This window comes from Dromaius novaehollandiae, chromosome 9 (genome assembly GCF_036370855.1).
Source record: "Dromaius novaehollandiae isolate bDroNov1 chromosome 9, bDroNov1.hap1, whole genome shotgun sequence".
Classification (NCBI taxonomy): domain Eukaryota; kingdom Metazoa; phylum Chordata; class Aves; order Casuariiformes; family Dromaiidae; genus Dromaius; species Dromaius novaehollandiae.
The window spans coordinates 31814494-31838144 of record NC_088106.1 but is presented as its reverse complement, the minus strand read 5'-3'; positions in this window follow the sequence as shown (position 1 = coordinate 31838144).

Sequence of the window (23651 nt, the reverse complement as noted above, 5' to 3'; positions counted from 1 at the left end):
CCTGGCAGCACTCTGCACTCTTGGTACATCCTGGCATGACCGCCTCTTGCCGCCTCCTTGCCGCACAGTGTGAACGGTATCTCCCTCCTTCATGGCCATCGGAGGAGCTGCTATCGGAGTGCCCCACGCGGTACTCCTGGAAGTCGTTGTCAGCTCGCACCGTGTGGAGGATGGAGTTGAAAGGCCGCTGGCAGAGCGGGCACTTGGCCAGATACAGCCAAAGCAGAACCTGTGCATGCAGAAGGCGACGTAGGTGGCATTGTTGAATTCAAGTCGAATTCTTGCAACCATCAGTGGGGCCAAATCCAGCCAGAGTTGTGTTTTTGAACTGGACAGCTTTTTCCACTCAAGAGAGCAGCGTCACTTTCCCTCTCTTTCCTCCACCCCCTAACCCAGCACCGTAAGAATGCCTCTTCTGCATTGAGGAGTTCAAGGAGGGTTTTTTTTCCAAAAATCAAAGTTTTCAAGAGTCTGGGGGTGTATTTGACATAAGAGGGAAAAAGCAAAGCCCTGCCTAGGCGTCATCAATAGTGCGCAGACTGGGAGGACTGGCCATATCTCAAGTGGTCTCCAGCGGCACTGCCTGGTGCAGCCTGCTCATGCCTGTGCCTGGCCCATCTCCTGGGAACAATGGGGCAGGGCGCAAAGAAGCAGGCAGGGTCCTGGGGGCTCCGACCTTCCCAGTGGGGCTTGGCCTCATCTCCAGGAGCTCACAGCTTCCTGGGCTGCTCCAGCAGTGTCTGCAGGATGGTGACCTCAGGCAGCACCTTTGTGGTTTGCTCCTGGCGTGCCGAGTCCCTGGGGGACAGCATGTCCCTTTGTCCCCCTCCAAGGCTGACACCAACCTCGGCCTCCTGGGTGTAGGAAGAGGACTGGGGAAGAGGCAGAGGGCTCTCCAGGTCCTGCCAAGGATTTCTTGTCCACGCTGCATTTTCTCCTTCCTTCCAAGCATGCTTGGCCCAAGGCCTTTGCGGTGCCCTGCCCCAAGCGCCCTGGCACCGTCCCGCCTGATGGCCTTCTGGGGTGAAATGACTCCAGGCGTGTAAAGGACAAGAAGGGGGTGAGGAGTAGTCAGCATGGATTCACCAAGGGAAAATCAAGCTTAAGCAAGCTGATGCCTCCTATGATGGAATGACTGGCTGGGTAGATGAAGGGAGAGCGGTGGTGTCTGTAGTTCATGCCAACTTCAGGAAAGCTTTTGACACTTCTCCTGTTCAACTGTCTGTTCCAGTCCTGTTCAACTCATTCATAAATGACCTGGATGAAGGGACAGAGTGTACCCTCAGCAAGTTTCCTGGTCAGACACAGGGAGGAGTGGCTCATGCAGCAGAGGCCTGTGCTGCCATTGAGAGGGACCTCGCCCGTGCGGAGAAATGGGCAGAGAGGAACCTGCTGAAGTTCACTCAAGGGAAGTGCAGAAGAGTCCTGCCCCTGGGGAGGACTAACCCCACATACCAGTAGATGGTGTGAGCCGACCTGCTGGAAAGCAGCTCTGCCGAGCAGGACCTGGGAGTCCTGGGGGGCAACAAGTGGACCATGAGCCAGCAATGGGCCCTTGTGGCAAAGGTGGCCAATGGCGTCCTGGGCTGCATGAGGAAGAGCAGAGCCTTGCCAGCAGGTCCAGGGAGGTGATGTGCTCTCCTCAGCTGCCCTGCTGAGGCCAGCCCTGGCGTACTGTGTCCAGTTTGGAGCTCCGCAGTACAAGACATGTATGGAGCTAGTGGAGCGAGTGCAGCGAAGGGCTCCGAAGAAGAGGAAGGGACTGGAGCATCTCTGCTGTGAGGAAAGGCTGGGAGAGCTGGGCCTGTGGAGCCTGGAGGAGCGAAGGCTGATGGGAGGAATCTTATCGATGCCGATAAATATCTGAGGGGAGGGTGTAAAGAGGATGGCACCAGGCCCCCTTCTGTGCTGCCCAGTGATCGGATGAGAGGCAATGGGCACCAACGAAAACAGAGGAAATTGCGTCTGAACAGAAGGAACAACTTTCCTCGTGTGAGGGTGCCAGAGCACTGCAAGAGGTTGCCCAGAGTCGTCGTGGCATCTCAATCCTTGCAGCTATTGCAAAGCTTCCTGGACAGGGTGCTGGGTAAGCTGCTCTAGATGACCCTGCTTGAGCATGTGGTGTCAGCTAGGACTAGAGGCTGGACTAGAGGCTCTGCAGAGGTCCCTTCCAACCCCAACCATTCTGTGATTTGGTGATCCTGTGGTTTGCCAAAGCATCTTGGGGGGAAGCACAGGCCAAGGGATTTCCCTAAGGCTGGCCCACCCTGAAGTTGAGATGTAACTGGAGGTTGGCTAGGTGATCTAGAAAGGTCCCTTCCAACCTCAACCGTTCTGTAACTCTGCTGCCCTGGCAGCCCCGACGGTGATGGTCCCCGGACTCCCCGTGGGCTCTAGCTCTGGGCCGTGGGACCGGGGGGAGCAAGCCCCAGCTACCCCCAGCAAAGCTGATGACTGCGGCCCTGCTTTCTCCAAAGAGCTGCGGCTGGGGGCCACGGGGCAGGTGGGACCGGCTGGGCTGCCCGGGGCGGCCGCTCGCCGCGGCCACTCTGGCACAGGGCAGCGGCCGCCGAGCACCGCCGGCGGGGCGCAGGGCGTCTGGAGTGGAGCGAGTGCAGCCAAGAGCCGTGAAGATGATGAAGGGCCTGCAGCACCTCCAGTGTGAGGAGAGGCAGAGAGAGCTGCGATTGCTTAGCGTGCCGGAGGCTCAGCGGGGATCTGCTGCCCGTGTGGAAAGAGCTGATGGGAGGGAGTAAAGAAGACGCAGCCAGATTCCTCTCCGTGGTGCAGAGTGACAGGGCAAGAGGCCAGGGGCACAAACTGCAATACAGGCAATTGCATGTGAAGCTCAGAAGAAGCCTTTTTATTGTGAGGGTGATCCAAGAGGGCCACAGCTTGCCCGGAGAGCTGGTGGAGTCCCCCTGCTTGGAGCTACTCAAGAGCTCCCTGGACACGGCATGCTAGGCCACCTCCAGAGGTCCCTTCCCACCTCCGTGGTTCTGTGATTGCACACAGAGGGAGATGAGAGGATGGCTTTGTGAAAGGACAGCTCCTCCAAGTGAGCTCTCCTTTGGAGAAATTCCACTGCCCTGGAGTGCACTGGCAAGGGGTGAGCTTTGGGCTGGCTCCTTTCACACGGTGTCCTACCAGCCCCTGCGCCTGGGATGGCTGCGGGACCTCCGCCGGGATGAGCGCCTTGCTCCGTGCCTTTCCCTGGAGAAATCCCGGCTCTGCTGGAGTCGACCCCATCGACGGCGCTCGGTGCTGCCCGAGGGGGCCTGCTCGTCGCCTCACCTGGGGGACCTGCTGCGATGGCTCTCCCGGGCAGGCGAAGGCTCCACGTGTCTTCCGCGCTGCCTTCTGCTGCTGCGGCCCCTTTGCTGCTCCTGCTGTGCTTGGCCCCGCGCCGGGGGCAGGCTGTGCGCTGCAGGGGCAGAGCTGGCCAGCTCCTGGGCAGAGCTCGCTGAGGTTTCCCCGCGAGAAGCTGCTGGCGCAGGAGCCCAAGCAGAGCTGGCGTAGGAGGGCCCGGGAGCATCCTCCTGCCCAGGGGCCTGGTGGCCCCACGACGGGGAGGCATGCTGGTGCCAGCCTGCAGAAGCTGCTTCCTGTCTCCTGCTGCCATCAGTGCTGTGCGACCTGCGCCGCAATCGGCCCCCGGCTCGGCATCTTTCCCAAGGGCTGGCAGGAGCAGTGGCCTGAGCCCTGCTCCGTCGCCGCCTGCTCCTCCTGGGGAAGTCGTAGCCCCTCGCTACGTGCTGAAGCCGGCTGTGGTCATGGTGGTGGCGCCTCGGAGACCTGCTTCGGGCCCTCTCGGGGGACCCAGCGTGGCCACTGTTGCTGCTGGAGGAGGAGCTGCTGTGCCGGGGCGCTGACGAGCGGTGCCGTCTCCTTGCCGCAGAGCGGGAACCCGATCTCCCTCCTCGCCAGCCATGGGACGAGCTGCTGTCGGAGCGCTGCACGCGGTACTCCTGGAAGTCGTCGTCAGCTCGCACGGTGTGGAGGATGGAGCTGAAGGGCCGCTGGCAGAGCGGGCACTGGGCTCTGGTGGCTGACCACTGCCGGATACAGCCAAAGCAGAACCTGTGCATGCAGAAGGCGACGTAGGCGGCGTTGTCCACTGTGTCCAGGCAGATGGTGCACAGCAGGTCTTCAGAGGCATCTCCTGGTGTTGCCTGAGGCAGCCGGCTGGTGCTGGCGCCAGGGGAAGAGCCACCACTGCCGCCTGGAAGTTTTTCTTCTGACGAGGTCATGTTCTACAAAGGAGAGAGACCTGGAGCTCGTGACCTTTCCTGGAGACAAAAGAGAGGAGAAAGCAGGAAAGCTGTGGAGGTGGAGAGCCAAAGAGCTGCCCAGGCTTCTTGAAGGCTGCAAGGAAGCAGCAGAAGCGCCATTTGCGAGGCAGTGTAAAGGCCCCCCTAAAAGACTGCCCTCCAGCTCTGGCTTTGCCCAGCAATGCTTCCCCTGGAGCAGGGGAGGTCCCGGGGGAAGGTCGTCCCCAGCCAGCCAGGGCAAGGCAGGCTGGGGCAAAGGCAGCAGGTGGGCTACGGGGTGAGGGGGCACTTCTTCTCCCCCATCCTCGCCCTGAAGCGTTGCATCGAGGCAGTCCCAAGCAGTGCCCGCACCCGCCACTGCCGCCCACGCTGCCTGCCTGCCTTGCAGCAGCACCGCTCACCTGCACACGTCAGTCCGTGCACAACGGGGAACACCCCGCGCACCTTCAGGGCTCCCCAACGCTCTTGGCACCCTCTGGGCGCCCCCGGCCGCGGGACAGCAGCCGCGCGGGGTCCACAGCCCCCGAGTCAGCCAGGCAGAGCTGCTGCTGGCCGCAGAGCAAAGCCCCAAACGCAAAGCCGTGACCCTGCCGGGCCCTGGACGCCTTGCGTGCCACCCAGCGCGGAGCTTGGGGCTAAGTGCGGGGGTCCCCACTGTGCGGCTGCCTCCAAGCGGTGATGTCACGGGAGTCACAGGAACTCTCTGGTGACGTCACAGGGCTCTCGGGGCCACACCCCAAAGACGCCCAGGCTGCGGGAGCAGCCCTGGGCTTGCACAGTCCCTTGGAGAGCAGGCTTCAGCCCTTGGCGTTTGCTTGGGCTCTTTCCGCGTGGGGCTGTTGCTGCTTGGGGCTGTGCCCGGCTTTGCCTTGGCTGCACCGGCAGTCGTGGGCTGGACGTCTGTGCAAAGCTCAGAGTTGCCGAGCTATTTCTCGTCCTCTCCTCTTTCGGCAGAGGTCAAGTCAAACGCTGCCAACCCTCCGGGTGGCCAAATCCAGGCAGAGCTGTGGTGGTGAAGTGGACCCCCTTTTCTTCCAGAGAGCCACCTTTCCCCCCAGCCAGGCACCATGAAAACTCATGTGCTGCATTGCGCAGTTGTGTGTTGGGGGGGTGTTTTGAAAAGAAGTGGAGCTTGGCCAGAGCCTGGGCATGTCAGGAGCTCCTTCTCCTTGGTGCAGGAGGATCATGTTAGGGAAGGTTTCACCAGACTGCGCATACACAAATGCACGGGGCTTGACGAGATGCTGAGCCACGAGTGCTGGGCGAGCTGGCCGGTATCACTGCGAGGCCACTGCCGATCATCTCCGAGAGGTCCTGGCGATGCGGGGAGGCTGCTGGGGAGTGGCAGAAAGCTGTCTTGAAGAAGGGAAGAAAGGGGGTGCAGGGAAGTACATGTGAGGGCCTTGTGTGCACTCCTTGGCCTCCATGGCCTCGCAGCAGCCTCCCCTGGGGCCTCCCCCACACGCTGCCCGTGGGCCCCGAAGCCCATTTCAGCTCAGCCCGTGGCCTTCAGTGCCTGCCTGAGCTGTGCGGGAGGAGGGCTGGTCTCCAGCTCAGCCACCGGCATGCCCATGCCCGGCTGCGGGCCCCGTCGATCCCAGCCCGCACCGGCAGACTCACTTCCCGGCTTGACCTTGGTCCAGCCTCGTCTCCGCAAACCCACCTGATGCTCTGCACTCTCGGTCGATGCTGGCATGATGCCTGGCTCTGCCCTGCTCGCCTCGCTGGGGCGCTGCGGTGGGACGGGGCCTGGCTGGCGAGGCCCCTGCCCTGCCGGGAGGTGTTATTGCCCTCGGCTCCCAGCTCCCCATCCCCAGGCGACGGCCGGCCCTGGCTGCGCCCCAACGCTACGCACCAGTCAGGCTCCCCTCGATGACTGGGAAGGCCGTGGAGCAAATCATCATGGACACAGCTGCAAACACGTGAAGGCCCAGGCGGCGTTTGGGAGTGGTCAGCACGGCTTGAGGAGGGGGAAATGAGGCCTGAGCATCCTGACAGCCTTCTGTGAGGGGATGCCTGGCTTGGTGGGCGAGCGGAGAGCAGTGGGTGTTGTTTGCCCTGACTTCTGTAAGGCTTTTGGGGCCTGCCGCCCATCACATCCCCCCAGACAACGGGATGAAGCCTGGGTTTGGGAAACGGACGGGGAGGTGGACTGCAACCCAGCTGAACTGTGGCGCGCAGAGGCTTGTGAGCAGCGGCACCGAGGCCAGCTGGGGGCCAGCCGCTAGTGGAGGACCCCGGGGTGGGTCCTGGGGCCACCGCTGATGAACACCTGCATCAAAGACCTGGAGGATGGGACAGAGTGCAAGTCTGCGGCAAGCCTGGAGGAGGTCGGTCGCAAGCGGGCAGGAGGGCTCGAGGACCCTGCTGGCTGTGCCGCCATTCGGCGGGCCCTCGACAGGCTGGAGAAATGGGCTGCCGGGAACCTCCGGAAGCTGAGCTCGGGGAAATGCCAAGTGCTGCCGCCGGGGAGGAATCAGCCCGTACAGCAGCAGAGGCTGTGGGCCACCGGGCTGGCAAGCAGCTTTGCAGGGAAGCAGCTGGGGCTGCTGGTGCCCCCCAAGGTGAAGGTGAGCCCACGCTGTGCCCTGGCAGCAGGGAAGGGCAGCAGCGTGCTGGGCAGCGTTGGCAGGAGCCTTGCCAGCAGGGGCAGGGAAGGGATCCTTGCCCTCCACTTGGCCCTGGGGAGCCCCGTCTGGAGGGCTGTGTCCCATGCTGGGCTCCCCAGGCCGGAGAGACGGGGCTGGAGTGGAGCGAGTGCAGCCAAGAGCCGTGAAGATGATGAAGGGCCTGCAGCACCTCCAGTGTGAGGAGAGGCAGAGAGAGCTGCGATTGCTTAGCGTGCCGGAGGCTCAGCGGGGATCTGCTGCCCGTGTGGAAAGAGCTGATGGGAGGGAGTAAAGAAGACGCAGCCAGATTCCTCTCCGTGGTGCAGAGTGACAGGGCAAGAGGCCAGGGGCACAAACTGCAATACAGGCAATTGCAAACATATGAAGGCCCAGAAGGCGTTTGGGAGTGGTCAGCATGGTTTGAGGATGGGGAAATGAGGTCTGAGCACCCTGGCAGCACTCTGCACTCTTGGTACATCCTGGCATGACCGCCTCTTGCCGCCTCCTTGCCGCACAGTGTGAACGGTATCTCCCTCCTTCATGGCCATCGGAGGAGCTGCTATCGGAGTGCCCCACGCGGTACTCCTGGAAGTCGTTGTCAGCTCGCACCGTGTGGAGGATGGAGTTGAAAGGCCGCTGGCAGAGCGGGCACTTGGCCAGATACAGCCAAAGCAGAACCTGTGCATGCAGAAGGCGACGTAGGTGGCATTGTTGAATTCAAGTCGAATTCTTGCAACCATCAGTGGGGCCAAATCCAGCCAGAGTTGTGTTTTTGAACTGGACAGCTTTTTCCACTCAAGAGAGCAGCGTCACTTTCCCTCTCTTTCCTCCACCCCCTAACCCAGCACCGTAAGAATGCCTCTTCTGCATTGAGGAGTTCAAGGAGGGTTTTTTTTCCAAAAATCAAAGTTTTCAAGAGTCTGGGGGTGTATTTGACATAAGAGGGAAAAAGCAAAGCCCTGCCTAGGCGTCATCAATAGTGCGCAGACTGGGAGGACTGGCCATATCTCAAGTGGTCTCCAGCGGCACTGCCTGGTGCAGCCTGCTCATGCCTGTGCCTGGCCCATCTCCTGGGAACAATGGGGCAGGGCGCAAAGAAGCAGGCAGGGTCCTGGGGGCTCCGACCTTCCCAGTGGGGCTTGGCCTCATCTCCAGGAGCTCACGGCTTCCTGGGCTGCTCCAGCAGTGTCTGCAGGATGGTGACCTCAGGCAGCACCTTTGTGGTTTGCTCCTGGCGTGCCGAGTCCCTGGGGGACAGCATGTCCCTTTGTCCCCCTCCAAGGCTGACACCAACCTCGGCCTCCTGGGTGTAGGAAGAGGACTGGGGAAGAGGCAGAGGGCTCTCCAGGTCCTGCCAAGGATTTCTTGTCCACGCTGCATTTTCTCCTTCCTTCCAAGCATGCTTGGCCCAAGGCCTTTGCGGTGCCCTGCCCCAAGCGCCCTGGCACTGTCCCGCCTGATGGCCTGCTGGAGTGAAATGACTCCAGGCGTGTAAAGGACAAGAAGGGGGTGAGGAGTAGTCAGCATGGATTCACCAAGGGAAAATCAAGCTTAAGCAAGCTGATGCCTCCTATGATGGAATGACTGGCTGGGTAGATGAAGGGAGAGCGGTGGTGTCTGTAGTTCATGCCAACTTCAGGAAAGCTTTTGACACTTCTCCTGTTCAACTCTCTGTTCCAGTCCTGTTCAACTCATTCATAAATGACCTGGATGAAGGGACAGAGTGTACCCTCAGCAAGTTTCCTGGTCAGACACAGGGAGGAGTGGCTCATGCAGCAGAGGCCTGTGCTGCCATTGAGAGGGACCTCGCCCGTGCGGAGAAATGGGCAGAGAGGAACCTGCTGAAGTTCACTCAAGGGAAGTGCAGAAGAGTCCTGCCCCTGGGGAGGACTAACCCCACATACCAGTAGATGGTGTGAGCCGACCTGCTGGAAAGCAGCTCTGCCGAGCAGGACCTGGGAGTCCTGGGGGGCAACAAGTGGACCATGAGCCAGCAATGGGCCCTTGTGGCAAAGGTGGCCAATGGCGTCCTGGGCTGCATGAGGAAGAGCAGAGCCTTGCCAGCAGGTCCAGGGAGGTGATGTGCTCTCCTCAGCTGCCCTGCTGAGGCCAGCCCTGGCGTACTGTGTCCAGTTTGGAGCTCCGCAGTACAAGACATGTATGGAGCTAGTGGAGCGAGTGCAGCGAAGGGCTCCGAAGAGGAGGAAGGGACTGGAGCATCTCTGCTGTGAGGAAAGGCTGGGAGAGCTGGGCCTGTGGAGCCTGGAGGAGCGAAGGCTGATGGGAGGAATCTTATCGATGCCGATAAATATCTGAGGGGAGGGTGTAAAGAGGATGGCACCAGGCCCCCTTCTGTGCTGCCCAGTGATCGGATGAGAGGCAATGGGCACCAACGAAAACAGAGGAAATTGCGTCTGAACAGAAGGAACAACTTTCCTCGTGTGAGGGTGCCAGAGCACTGCAAGAGGTTGCCCAGAGTCGTCGTGGCATCTCAATCCTTGCAGCTATTGCAAAGCTTCCTGGACAGGGTGCTGGGTAGGCTGCTCTAGATGTCCCTGCTTGAGCATGTGGTGTCAGCTAGGACTAGAGGCTGGACTAGAGGCTCTGCAGAGGTCCCTTCCAACCCCAACCATTCTGTGATTTGGTGATCCTGTGGTTTGCCAAAGCATCTTGGGGGGAAGCACAGGCCAAGGGATTTCCCTAAGGCTGGCCCACCCTGAAGTTGAGATGTAACTGGAGGTTGGCTAGGTGATCTAGAAAGGTCCCTTCCAACCTCAACCGTTCTGTAACTCTGCTGCCCTGGCAGCCCCGATGGTGATGGTCCCCGGACTCCCCGTGGGCTCTAGCTCTGGGCCGTGGGACCGGGGGGAGCAAGCCCCAGCTACCCCCAGCAAAGCTGATGACTGCGGCCCTGCTTTCTCCAAAGAGCTGCGGCTGGGGGCCACGGGGCAGGTGGGACCGGCTGGGCTGCCCGGGGCGGCCGCTCGCCGCGGCCACTCTGGCACAGGGCAGCGGCCGCTGAGCACCGCCGGCGGGGCGCAGGGCGTCTGGAGTGGAGCGAGTGCAGCCAAGAGCCGTGAAGATGATGAAGGGCCTGCAGCACCTCCAGTGTGAGGAGAGGCAGAGAGAGCTGCGATTGCTTAGCGTGCCGGAGGCTCAGCAGGGATCTGCTGCCCGTGTGGAAAGAGCTGATGGGAGGGAGTAAAGAAGACGCAGCCAGATTCCTCTCCGTGGTGCAGAGTGACAGGGCAAGAGGCCAGGGGCACAAACTGCAATACAGGCAATTGCATGTGAAGCTCAGAAGAAGCCTTTTTATTGTGAGGGTGATCCAAGAGGGCCACAGCTTGCCCGGAGAGCTGGTGGAGTCCCCCTGCTTGGAGCTACTCAAGAGCTCCCTGGACACGGCATGCTAGGCCACCTCCAGAGGTCCCTTCCCACCTCCGTGGTTCTGTGATTGCACACAGAGGGAGATGAGAGGATGGCTTTGTGAAAGGACAGCTCCTCCAAGTGAGCTCTCCTTTGGAGAAATTCCACTGCCCTGGAGTGCACTGGCAAGGGGTGAGCTTTGGGCTGGCTCCTTTCACACGGTGTCCTACCAGCCCCTGCGCCTGGGATGGCTGCGGGACCTCCGCCGGGATGAGCGCCTTGCTCCGTGCCTTTCCCTGGAGAAATCCCGGCTCTGCTGGAGTCGACCCCATCGACGGCGCTCGGTGCTGCCCGAGGGGGCCTGCTCGTCGCCTCACCTGGGGGACCTGCTGCGATGGCTCTCCCGGGCAGGCGAAGGCTCCACGTGTCTTCCGCGCTGCCTTCTGCTGCTGCGGCCCCTTTGCTGCTCCTGCTGTGCTTGGCCCCGCGCCGGGGGCAGGCTGTGCGCTGCGGGGGCAGAGCTGGCCAGCTCCTGGGCAGAGCTCGCTGAGGTTTCCCCGCGAGAAGCTGCTGGCGCAGGAGCCCAAGCAGAGCTGGCGTAGGAGGGCCCGGGAGCATCCTCCTGCCCAGGGGCCTGGTGGCCCCACGACGGGGAGGCATGCTGGTGCCAGCCTGCAGAAGCTGCTTCCTGTCTCCTGCTGCCATCAGTGCTGTGCGACCTGCGCCGCAATCGGCCCCCGGCTCGGGATCTTTCCCAAGGGCTGGCAGGAGCAGTGGCCTGAGCCCTGCTCCGTCGCCGCCTGCTCCTCCTGGGGAAGTCGTAGCCCCTCGCTACGTGCTGAAGCCGGCTGTGGTCATGGTGGTGGCGCCTCGGAGACCTGCTTCGGGCCCTCTCGGGGGACCCAGCGTGGCCACTGTCGCTGCTGGAGGAGGAGCTGCTGTGCCGGGGCGCTGACGAGCGGTGCCGCCTCCTTGCCGCAGAGCGGGAACCCGATCTCCCTCCTCGCCAGCCATGGGACGAGCTGCTGTCGGAGCGCTGCACGCGGTACTCCTGGAAGTCGTCGTCAGCTCGCACGGTGTGGAGGATGGAGCTGAAGGGCCGCTGGCAGAGCGGGCACTGGGCTCTGGTGGCTGACCACTGCCGGATACAGCCAAAGCAGAACCTGTGCATGCAGAAGGCGACGTAGGCGGCGTTGTCCACTGTGTCCAGGCAGATGGTGCACAGCAGGTCTTCAGAGGCATCTCCTGGTGTTGCCTGAGGCAGCCGGCTGGTGCTGGCGCCAGGGGAAGAGCCACCACTGCCGCCTGGAAGTTTTTCTTCTGACGAGGTCATGTTCTACAAAGGAGAGAGACCTGGAGCTCGTGACCTTTCCTGGAGACAAAAGAGAGGAGAAAGCAGGAAAGCTGTGGAGGTGGAGAGCCAAAGAGCTGCCCAGGCTTCTTGAAGGCTGCAAGGAAGCAGCAGAAGCGCCATTTGCGAGGCAGTGTAAAGGCCCCCCTAAAAGACTGCCCTCCAGCTCTGGCTTTGCCCAGCAATGCTTCCCCTGGAGCAGGGGAGGTCCCGGGGGAAGGTCGTCCCCAGCCAGCCAGGGCAAGGCAGGCTGGGGCAAAGGCAGCAGGTGGGCTACGGGGTGAGGGGGCACTTCTTCTCCCCCATCCTCGCCCTGAAGCGTTGCATCGAGGCAGTCCCAAGCAGTGCCCGCACCCGCCACTGCCGCCCACGCTGCCTGCCTGCCTTGCAGCAGCACCGCTCACCTGCACACGTCAGTCCGTGCACAACGGGGAACACCTCGCGCACCTTCAGGGCTCCCCAACGCTCTTGGCACCCTCTGGGCGCCCCCGGCCGCGGGACAGCAGCCGCGCGGGGTCCACAGCCCCCGAGTCAGCCAGGCAGAGCTGCTGCTGGCCGCAGAGCAAAGCCCCAAACGCAAAGCCGTGACCCTGCCGGGCCCTGGACGCCTTGCGTGCCACCCAGCGCGGAGCTTGGGGCTAAGTGCGGGGGTCCCCACTGTGCGGCTGCCTCCAAGCGGTGATGTCACGGGAGTCACAGGAACTCTCTGGTGACGTCACAGGGCTCTCGGGGCCACACCCCAAAGACGCCCAGGCTGCGGGAGCAGCCCTGGGCTTGCACAGTCCCTTGGAGAGCAGGCTTCAGCCCTTGGCGTTTGCTTGGGCTCTTTCCGCGTGGGGCTGTTGCTGCTTGGGGCTGTGCCCGGCTTTGCCTTGGCTGCACCGGCAGTCGTGGGCTGGACGTCTGTGCAAAGCTCAGAGTTGCCGAGCTATTTCTCGTCCTCTCCTCTTTCGGCAGAGGTCAAGTCAAACGCTGCCAACCCTCCGGGTGGCCAAATCCAGGCAGAGCTGTGGTGGTGAAGTGGACCCCCTTTTCTTCCAGAGAGCCACCTTTCCCCCCAGCCAGGCACCATGAAAACTCATGTGCTGCATTGCGCAGTTGTGTGTTGGGGGGGTGTTTTGAAAAGAAGTGGAGCTTGGCCAGAGCCTGGGCATGTCAGGAGCTCCTTCTCCTTGGTGCAGGAGGATCATGTTAGGGAAGGTTTCACCAGACTGCGCATACACAAATGCACGGGGCTTGACGAGATGCTGAGCCACGAGTGCTGGGCGAGCTGGCCGGTATCACTGCGAGGCCACTGCCGATCATCTCCGAGAGGTCCTGGCGATGCGGGGAGGCTGCTGGGGAGTGGCAGAAAGCTGTCTTGAAGAAGGGAAGAAAGGGGGTGCAGGGAAGTACATGTGAGGGCCTTGTGTGCACTCCTTGGCCTCCATGGCCTCGCAGCAGCCTCCCCTGGGGCCTCCCCCACACGCTGCCCGTGGGCCCCGAAGCCCATTTCAGCTCAGCCCGTGGCCTTCAGTGCCTGCCTGAGCTGTGCGGGAGGAGGGCTGGTCTCCAGCTCAGCCACCGGCATGCCCATGCCCGGCTGCGGGCCCCGTCGATCCCAGCCCGCACCTGCAGACTCACTTCCCGGCTTGACCTTGGTCCAGCCTCGTCTCCGCAAACACACCTGATGCTCTGCACTCTCGGTCGATGCTGGCATGATGCCTGGCTCTGCCCTGCTCGCCTCGCTGGGGCGCTGCGGTGGGACGGGGCCTGGCTGGCGAGGCCCCTGCCCTGCCGGGAGGTGTTATTGCCCTCGGCTCCCAGCTCCCCATCCCCAGGCGACGGCCGGCCCTGGCTGCGCCCCAACGCTACGCACCAGTCAGGCTCCCCTCGATGACTGGGAAGGCCGTGGAGCAAATCATCATGGACACAGCTGCAAACACGTGAAGGCCCAGGCGGCGTTTGGGAGTGGTCAGCACGGCTTGAGGAGGGGGAAATGAGGCCTGAGCATCCTGACAGCCTTCTGTGAGGGGATGCCTGGCTTGGTGGGCGAGCGGAGAGCAGTGGGTGTTGTTTGCCCTGACTTCTGTAAGGCTTTTGGGGCCTGCCGCCCATCACATCCCCCCAGACAACGGGATGAAGCCTGGGTTTGGGAAACGGACGGGGAGGTGGACTGCAACCCAGCTGAACTGTGGCGCGCAGAGGCTTGTGAGCAGCGGCACCGAGGCCAGCTGGGGGCCAGCCGCTAGTGGAGGACCCCGGGGTGGGTCCTGGGGCCACCGCTGATGAACACCTGCATCAAAGACCTGGAGGATGGGACAGAGTGCAAGTCTGCGGCAAGCCTGGAGGAGGTCGGTCGCAAGCGGGCAGGAGGGCTCGAGGACCCTGCTGGCTGTGCCGCCATTCGGCGGGCCCTCGACAGGCTGGAGAAATGGGCTGCCGGGAACCTCCGGAAGCTGAGCTTGGGGAAATGCCAAGTGCTGCCGCCGGGGAGGAATCAGCCCGTACAGCAGCAGAGGCTGTGGGCCACCGGGCTGGCAAGCAGCTTTGCAGGGAAGCAGCTGGGGCTGCTGGTGCCCCCCAAGGTGAAGGTGAGCCCACGCTGTGCCCTGGCAGCAGGGAAGGGCAGCAGCGTGCTGGGCAGCGTTGGCAGGAGCCTTGCCAGCAGGGGCAGGGAAGGGATCCTTGCCCTCCACTTGGTCCTGGGGAGCCCCGTCTGGAGGGCTGTGTCCCATGCTGGGCTCCCCAGGCCAGAGAGACGGGGCTGGAGTGGAGCGAGTGCAGCCAAGAGCCGTGAAGATGATGAAGGGCCTGCAGCACCTCCAGTGTGAGGAGAGGCAGAGAGAGCTGCGATTGCTTAGCGTGCCGGAGGCTCAGCGGGGATCTGCTGCCCGTGTGGAAAGAGCTGATGGGAGGGAGTAAAGAAGACGCAGCCAGATTCCTCTCCGTGGTGCAGAGTGACAGGGCAAGAGGCCAGGGGCACAAACTGCAATACAGGCAATTGCAAACATATGAAGGCCCAGAAGGCGTTTGGGAGTGGTCAGCATGGTTTGAGGATGGGGAAATGAGGTCTGAGCACCCTGGCAGCACTCTGCACTCTTGGTACATCCTGGCATGACCGCCTCTTGCCGCCTCCTTGCCGCACAGTGTGAACGGTATCTCCCTCCTTCATGGCCATCGGAGGAGCTGCTATCGGAGTGCCCCACGCGGTACTCCTGGAAGTCGTTGTCAGCTCGCACCGTGTGGAGGATGGAGTTGAAAGGCCGCTGGCAGAGCGGGCACTTGGCCAGATACAGCCAAAGCAGAACCTGTGCATGCAGAAGGCGACGTAGGTGGCATTGTTGAATTCAAGTCGAATTCTTGCAACCATCAGTGGGGCCAAATCCAGCCAGAGTTGTGTTTTTGAACTGGACAGCTTTTTCCACTCAAGAGAGCAGCGTCACTTTCCCTCTCTTTCCTCCACCCCCTAACCCAGCACCGTAAGAATGCCTCTTCTGCATTGAGGAGTTCAAGGAGGGTTTTTTTTCCAAAAATCAAAGTTTTCAAGAGTCTGGGGGTGTATTTGACATAAGAGGGAAAAAGCAAAGCCCTGCCTAGGCGTCATCAATAGTGCGCAGACTGGGAGGACTGGCCATATCTCAAGTGGTCTCCAGCGGCACTGCCTGGTGCAGCCTGCTCATGCCTGTGCCTGGCCCATCTCCTGGGAACAATGGGGCAGGGCGCAAAGAAGCAGGCAGGGTCCTGGGGGCTCCGACCTTCCCAGTGGGGCTTGGCCTCATCTCCAGGAGCTCAAGGCTTCCTGGGCTGCTCCAGCAGTGTCTGCAGGATGGTGACCTCAGGCAGCACCTTTGTGGTTTGCTCCTGGCGTGCCGAGTCCCTGGGGGACAGCATGTCCCTTTGTCCCCCTCCAAGGCTGACACCAACCTCGGCCTCCTGGGTGTAGGAAGAGGACTGGGGAAGAGGCAGAGGACTCTCCAGGTCCTGCCAAGGATTTCTTGTCCACGCTGCATTTTCTCCTTCCTTCCAAGCATGCTTGGCCCAAGGCCTTTGCGGTGCCCTGCCCCAAGCGCCCTGGCACTGTCCCGCCTGATGGCCTGCTGGAGTGAAATGACTCCAGGCGTGTAAAGGACAAGAAGGGGGTGAGGAGTAGTCAGCATGGATTCACCAAGGGAAAATCAAGCTTAAGCCAGCTGATGCCTCCTATGATGGAATGACTGGCTGGGTAGATGAAGGGAGAGCGGTGGTGTCTGTTGTTCATGCCAACTTCAGGAAAGCTTTTGACACTTCTCCTGTTCAACTGTCTGTTCCAGTCCTGTTCAACTCATTCATAAATGACCTGGATGAAGGGACAGAGTGTACCCTCAGCAAGTTTCCTGGTCAGACACAGGGAGGAGTGGCTCATGCAGCAGAGGCCTGTGCTGCCATTGAGAGGGACCTCGCCCGTGCGGAGAAATGGGCAGAGAGGAACCTGCTGAAGTTCACTCAAGGGAAGTGCAGAAGAGTCCTGCCCCTGGGGAGGACTAACCCCACATACCAGTAGATGGTGTGAGCCGACCTGCTGGAAAGCAGCTCTGCCGAGCAGGACCTGGGAGTCCTGGGGGGCAACAAGTGGACCATGAGCCAGCAATGGGCCCTTGTGGCAAAGGTGGCCAATGGCGTCCTGGGCTGCATGAGGAAGAGCAGAGCCTTGCCAGCAGGTCCAGGGAGGTGATGTGCTCTCCTCAGCTGCCCTGCTGAGGCCAGCCCTGGCGTACTGTGTCCAGTTTGGAGCTCCGCAGTACAAGACATGTATGGAGCTAGTGGAGCGAGTGCAGCGAAGGGCTCCGAAGAGGAGGAAGGGACTGGAGCATCTCTGCTGTGAGGAAAGGCTGGGAGAGCTGGGCCTGTGGAGCCTGGAGGAGCGAAGGCTGATGGGAGGAATCTTATCGATGCCGATAAATATCTGAGGGGAGGGTGTAAAGAGGATGGCACCAGGCCCCCTTCTGTGCTGCCCAGTGATCGGATGAGAGGCAATGGGCACCAACGAAAACAGAGGAAATTGCGTCTGAACAGAAGGAACAACTTTCCTCGTGTGAGGGTGCCAGAGCACTGCAAGAGGTTGCCCAGAGTCGTCGTGGCATCTCAATCCTTGCAGCTATTGCAAAGCTTCCTGGACAGGGTGCTGGGTAAGCTGCTCTAGATGTCCCTGCTTGAGCATGTGGTGTCAGCTAGGACTAGAGGCTGGACTAGAGGCTCTGCAGAGGTCCCTTCCAACCCCAACCATTCTGTGATTTGGTGATCCTGTGGTTTGCCAAAGCATCTTGGGGGGAAGCACAGGCCAAGGGATTTCCCTAAGGCTGGCCCACCCTGAAGTTGAGATGTAACTGGAGGTTGGCTAGGTGATCTAGAAAGGTCCCTTCCAACCTCAACCGTTCTGTAACTCTGCTGCCCTGGCAGCCCCGACGGTGATGGTCCCCGGACTCCCCGTGGGCTCTAGCTCTGGGCCATGGGACCGGGGGGAGCAAGCCCCAGCTACCCCCAGCAAAGCTGATGACTGCGGCCCTGCTTTCTCCAAAGAGCTGCGGCTGGGGGCCACGGGGCAGGTGGGACCGGCTGGGCTGCCCGGGGCGGCCGCTCGCCGCGGCCACTCTGGCACAGGGCAGCGGCCGCCGAGCACCGCCGGCGGGGCGCAGGGCGTCTGGAGTGGAGCGAGTGCAGCCAAGAGCCGTGAAGATGATGAAGGGCCTGCAGCACCTCCAGTGTGAGGAGAGGCAGAGAGAGCTGCGATTGCTTAGCGTGCCGGAGGCTCAGCAGGGATCTGCTGCCCGTGTGGAAAGAGCTGATGGGAGGGAGTAAAGAAGACGCAGCCAGATTCCTCTCCGTGGTGCAGAGTGACAGGGCAAGAGGCCAGGGGCACAAACTGCAATACAGGCAATTGCATGTGAAGCTCAGAAGAAGCCTTTTTATTGTGAGGGTGATCCAAGAGGGCCACAGCTTGCCCGGAGAGCTGGTGGAGTCCCCCTGCTTGGAGCTACTCAAGAGCTCCCTGGACACGGCATGCTAGGCCACCTCCAGAGGTCCCTTCCCACCTCCGTGGTTCTGTGATTGCACACAGAGGGAGATGAGAGGATGGCTTTGTGAAAGGACAGCTCCTCCAAGTGAGCTCTCCTTTGGAGAAATTCCACTGCCCTGGAGTGCACTGGCAAGGGGTGAGCTTTGGGCTGGCTCCTTTCACACGGTGTCCTACCAGCCCCTGCGCCTGGGATGGCTGCGGGACCTCCGCCGGGATGAGCGCCTTGCTCCGTGCCTTTCCCTGGAGAAATCCCGGCTCTGCTGGAGTCGACCCCATCGACGGCGCTCGGTGCTGCCCGAGGGGGCCTGCTCGTCGCCTCACCTGGGGGACCTGCTGCGATGGCTCTCCCGGGCAGGCGAAGGCTCCACGTGTCTTCCGCGCTGCCTTCTGCTGCTGCGGCCCCTTTGCTGCTCCTGCTGTGCTTGGCCCCGCGCCGGGGGCAGGCTGTGCGCTGCAGGGGCAGAGCTGGCCAGCTCCTGGGCAGAGCTCGCTGAGGTTTCCCCGCGAGAAGCTGCTGGCGCAGGAGCCCAAGCAGAGCTGGCGTAGGAGGGCCCGGGAGCATCCTCCTGCCCAGGGGCCTGGTGGCCCCACGACGGGGAGGCATGCTGGTGCCAGCCTGCAGAAGCTGCTTCCTGTCTCCTGCTGCCATCAGTGCTGTGCGACCTGCGCCGCAATCGGCCCCCGGCTCGGCATCTTTCCCAAGGGCTGGCAGGAGCAGTGGCCTGAGCCCTGCTCCGTCGCCGCCTGCTCCTCCTGGGGAAGTCGTAGCCCCTCGCTACGTGCTGAAGCCGGCTGTGGTCATGGTGGTGGCGCCTCGGAGACCTGCTTCGGGCCCTCTCGGGGGACCCAGCGTGGCCACTGTCGCTGCTGGAGGAGGAGCTGCTGTGCCGGGGCGCTGACGAGCGGTGCCGCCTCCTTGCCGCAGAGCGGGAACCCGATCTCCCTCCTCGCCAGCCATGGGACGAGCTGCTGTCGGAGCGCTGCACGCGGTACTCCTGGAAGTCGTCGTCAGCTCGCACGGTGTGGAGGATGGAGCTGAAGGGCCGCTGGCAGAGCGGGCACTGGGCTCTGGTGGCTGACCACTGCCGGATACAGCCAAAGCAGAACCTGTGCATGCAGAAGGCGACGTAGGCGGTGTTGTCCACTGTGTCCAGGCAGATGGTGCACAGCAGGTCTTCAGAGGCATCTCCTGGTGTTGCCTGAGGCAGCCGGCTGGTGCTGGCGCCAGGGGAAGAGCCACCACTGCCGCCTGGAAGTTTTTCTTCTGACGAGGTCATGTTCTACAAAGGAGAGAGACCTGGAGCTCGTGACCTTTCCTGGAGACAAAAGAGAGGAGAAAGCAGGAAAGCTGTGGAGGTGGAGAGCCAAAGAGCTGCCCAGGCTTCTTGAAGGCTGCAAGGAAGCAGCAGAAGCGCCATTTGCGAGGCAGTGTAAAGGCCCCCCTAAAAGACTGCCCTCCAGCTCTGGCTTTGCCCAGCAATGCTTCCCCTGGAGCAGGGGAGGTCCCGGGGGAAGGTCGTCCCCAGCCAGCCAGGGCAAGGCAGGCTGGGGCAAAGGCAGCAGGTGGGCTACGGGGTGAGGGGGCACTTCTTCTCCCCCATCCTCGCCCTGAAGCGTTGCATCGAGGCAGTCCCAAGCAGTGCTCGCACCCGCCACTGCCGCCCACGCTGCCTGCCTGCCTTGCAGCAGCACCGCTCACCTGCACACGTCAGTCCGTGCACAACGGGGAACACCCCGCGCACCTTCAGGGCTCCCCAACGCTCTTGGCACCCTCTGGGCGCCCCCGGCCGCGGGACAGCAGCCGCGCGGGGTCCACAGCCCCCGAGTCAGCCAGGCAGAGCTGCTGCTGGCCGCAGAGCAAAGCCCCAAACGCAAAGCCGTGACCCTGCCGGGCCCTGGACGCCTCGCGTGCCACCCAGCGCGGAGCTTGGGGCTAAGTGCGGGGGTCCCCACTGTGCGGCTGCCTCCAAGCGGTGATGTCACGGGAGTCACAGGAACTCTCTGGTGACGTCACAGGGCTCTCGGGGCCACACCCCAAAGACGCCCAGGCTGCGGGAGCAGCCCTGGGCTTGCACAGTCCCTTGGAGAGCAGGCTTCAGCCCTTGGCGTTTGCTTGGGCTCTTTCCGCGTGGGGCTGTTGCTGCTTGGGGCTGTGCCCGGCTTTGCCATGGCTGCACCGGCAGTCGTGGGCTGGACGTCTGTGCAAAGCTCAGAGTTGCCGAGCTATTTCTCGTCCTCTCCTCTTTCGGCAGAGGTCAAGTCAAACGCTGCCAACCCTCCGGGTGGCCAAATCCAGGCAGAGCTGTGGTGGTGAAGTGGACCCCCTTTTCTTCCAGAGAGCCACCTTTCCCCCCAGCCAGGCACCATGAAAACTCATGTGCTGCATTGCGCAGTTGTGTGTTGGGGGGGTGTTTTGAAAAGAAGTGGAGCTTGGCCAGAGCCTGGGCATGTCAGGAGCTCCTTCTCCTTGGTGCAGGAGGATCATGTTAGGGAAGGTTTCACCAGACTGCGCATACACAAATGCACGGGGCTTGACGAGATGCTGAGCCACGAGTGCTGGGCGAGCTGGCCGGTATCACTGCGAGGCCACTGCCGATCATCTCCGAGAGGTCCTGGCGATGCGGGGAGGCTGCTGGGGAGTGGCAGAAAGCTGTCTTGAAGAAGGGAAGAAAGGGGGTGCAGGGAAGTACATGTGAGGGCCTTGTGTGCACTCCTTGGCCTCCATGGCCTCGCAGCAGCCTCCCCTGGGGCCTCCCCCACACGCTGCCCGTGGGCCCCGAAGCCCATTTCAGCTCAGCCCGTGGCCTTCAGTGCCTGCCTGAGCTGTGCGGGAGGAGGGCTGGTCTCCAGCTCAGCCACCGGCATGCCCATGCCCGGCTGCGGGCCCCGTCGATCCCAGCCCGCACCGGCAGACTCACTTCCCGGCTTGACCTTGGTCCAGCCTCGTCTCCGCAAACACACCTGATGCTCTGCACTCTCGGTCGATGCTGGCATGATGCCTGGCTCTGCCCTGCTCGCCTCGCTGGGGCGCTGCGGTGGGACGGGGCCTGGCTGGCGAGGCCCCTGCCCTGCCGGGAGGTGTTATTGCCCTCGGCTCCCAGCTCCCCATCCCCAGGCGACGGCCGGCCCTGGCTGCGCCCCAACGCTACGCACCAGTCAGGCTCCCCTCGATGACTGGGAAGGCCGTGGAGCAAATCATCATGGACACAGCTGCAAACACGTGAAGGCCCAGGCGGCGTTTGGGAGTGGTCAGCACGGCTTGAGGAGGGGGAAATGAGGCCTGAGCATCCTGACAGCCTTCTGTGAGGGGATGCCTGGCTTGGTGGGCGAGCGGAGAGCAGTGGGTGTTGTTTGCCCTGACTTCTGTAAGGCTTTTGGGGCCTGCCACCCATCACATCCCCCCAGACAACGGGATGAAGCCTGGGTTTGGGAAACGGACGGGGAGGTGGACTGCAACCCAGCTGAACTGTGGCGCGCAGAGGCTTGTGAGCAGCGGCACCGAGGCCAGCTGGGGGCCAGCCGCTAGTGGAGGACCCCGGGGTGGGTCCTGGGGCCACCGCTGATGAACACCTGCATCAAAGACCTGGAGGATGGGACAGAGTGCAAGTCTGCGGCAAGCCTGGAGGAGGTCGGTCGCAAGCGGGCAGGAGGGCTCGAGGACCCTGCTGGCTGTGCCGCCATTCGGCGGGCCCTCGACAGGCTGGAGAAATGGGCTGCCGGGAACCTCCGGAAGCTGAGCTTGGGGAAATGCCAAGTGCTGCCGCCGGGGAGGAATCAGCCCGTACAGCAGCAGAGGCTGTGGGCCACCGGGCTGGCAAGCAGCTTTGCAGGGAAGCAGCTGGGGCTGCTGGTGCCCCCCAAGGTGAAGGTGAGCCCACGCTGTGCCCTGGCAGCAGGGAAGGGCAGCAGCGTGCTGGGCAGCGTTGGCAGGAGCCTTGCCAGCAGGGGCAGGGAAGGGATCCTTGCCCTCCACTTGGTCCTGGGGAGCCCCGTCTGGAGGGCTGTGTCCCATGCTGGGCTCCCCAGGCCGGAGAGACGGGGCTGGAGTGGAGCGAGTGCAGCCAAGAGCCGTGAAGATGATGAAGGGCCTGCAGCACCTCCAGTGTGAGGAGAGGCAGAGAGAGCTGCGATTGCTTAGCGTGCCGGAGGCTCAGCGGGGATCTGCTGCCCGTGTGGAAAGAGCTGATGGGAGGGAGTAAAGAAGACGCAGCCAGATTCCTCTCCGTGGTGCAGAGTGACAGGGCAAGAGGCCAGGGGCACAAACTGCAATACAGGCAATTGCAAACATATGAAGGCCCAGAAGGCGTTTGGGAGTGGTCAGCATGGTTTGAGGATGGGGAAATGAGGTCTGAGCACCCTGGCAGCACTCTGCACTCTTGGTACATCCTGGCATGACCGCCTCTTGCCGCCTCCTTGCCGCACAGTGTGAACGGTATCTCCCTCCTTCATGGCCATCGGAGGAGCTGCTATCGGAGTGCCCCACGCGGTACTCCTGGAAGTCGTTGTCAGCTCGCACCGTGTGGAGGATGGAGTTGAAAGGCCGCTGGCAGAGCGGGCACTTGGCCAGATACAGCCAAAGCAGAACCTGTGCATGCAGAAGGCGACGTAGGTGGCATTGTTGAATTCAAGTCGAATTCTTGCAACCATCAGTGGGGCCAAATCCAGCCAGAGTTGTGTTTTTGAACTGGACAGCTTTTTCCACTCAAGAGAGCAGCGTCACTTTCCCTCTCTTTCCTCCACCCCCTAACCCAGCACCGTAAGAATGCCTCTTCTGCATTGAGGAGTTCAAGGAGGGTTTTTTTTCCAAAAATCAAAGTTTTCAAGAGTCTGGGGGTGTATTTGACATAAGAGGGAAAAAGCAAAGCCCTGCCTAGGCGTCATCAATAGTGCGCAGACTGGGAGGACTGGCCATATCTCAAGTGGTCTCCAGCGGCACTGCCTGGTGCAGCCTGCTCATGCCTGTGCCTGGCCCATCTCCTGGGAACAATGGGGCAGGGCGCAAAGAAGCAGGCAGGGTCCTGGGGGCTCCGACCTTCCCAGTGGGGCTTGGCCTCATCTCCAGGAGCTCACGGCTTCCTGGGCTGCTCCAGCAGTGTCTGCAGGATGGTGACCTCAGGCAGCACCTTTGTGGTTTGCTCCTGGCGTGCCGAGTCCCTGGGGGACAGCATGTCCCTTTGTCCCCCTCCAAGGCTGACACCAACCTCGGCCTCCTGGGTGTAGGAAGAGGACTGGGGAAGAGGCAGAGGACTCTCCAGGTCCTGCCAAGGATTTCTTGTCCACGCTGCATTTTCTCCTTCCTTCCAAGCATGCTTGGCCCAAGGCCTTTGCGGTGCCCTGCCCCAAGCGCCCTGGCACTGTCCCGCCTGATGGCCTGCTGGAGTGAAATGACTCCAGGCGTGTAAAGGACAAGAAGGGGGTGAGGAGTAGTCAGCATGGATTCACCAAGGGAAAATCAAGCTTAAGCAAGCTGATGCCTCCTATGATGGAATGACTGGCTGGGTAGATGAAGGGAGAGCGGTGGTGTCTGTTGTTCATGCCAACTTCAGGAAAGCTTTTGACACTTCTCCTGTTCAACTGTCTGTTCCAGTCCTGTTCAACTCATTCATAAATGACCTGGATGAAGGGACAGAGTGTACCCTCAGCAAGTTTCCTGGTCAGACACAGGGAGGAGTGGCTCATGCAGCAGAGGCCTGTGCTGCCATTGAGAGGGACCTCGCCCGTGCGGAGAAATGGGCAGAGAGGAACCTGCTGAAGTTCACTCAAGGGAAGTGCAGAAGAGTCCTGCCCCTGGGGAGGACTAACCCCACATACCAGTAGATGGTGTGAGCCGACCTGCTGGAAAGCAGCTCTGCCGAGCAGGACCTGGGAGTCCTGGGGGGCAACAAGTGGACCATGAGCCAGCAATGGGCCCTTGTGGCAAAGGTGGCCAATGGCGTCCTGGGCTGCATGAGGAAGAGCAGAGCCTTGCCAGCAGGTCCAGGGAGGTGATGTGCTCTCCTCAGCTGCCCTGCTGAGGCCAG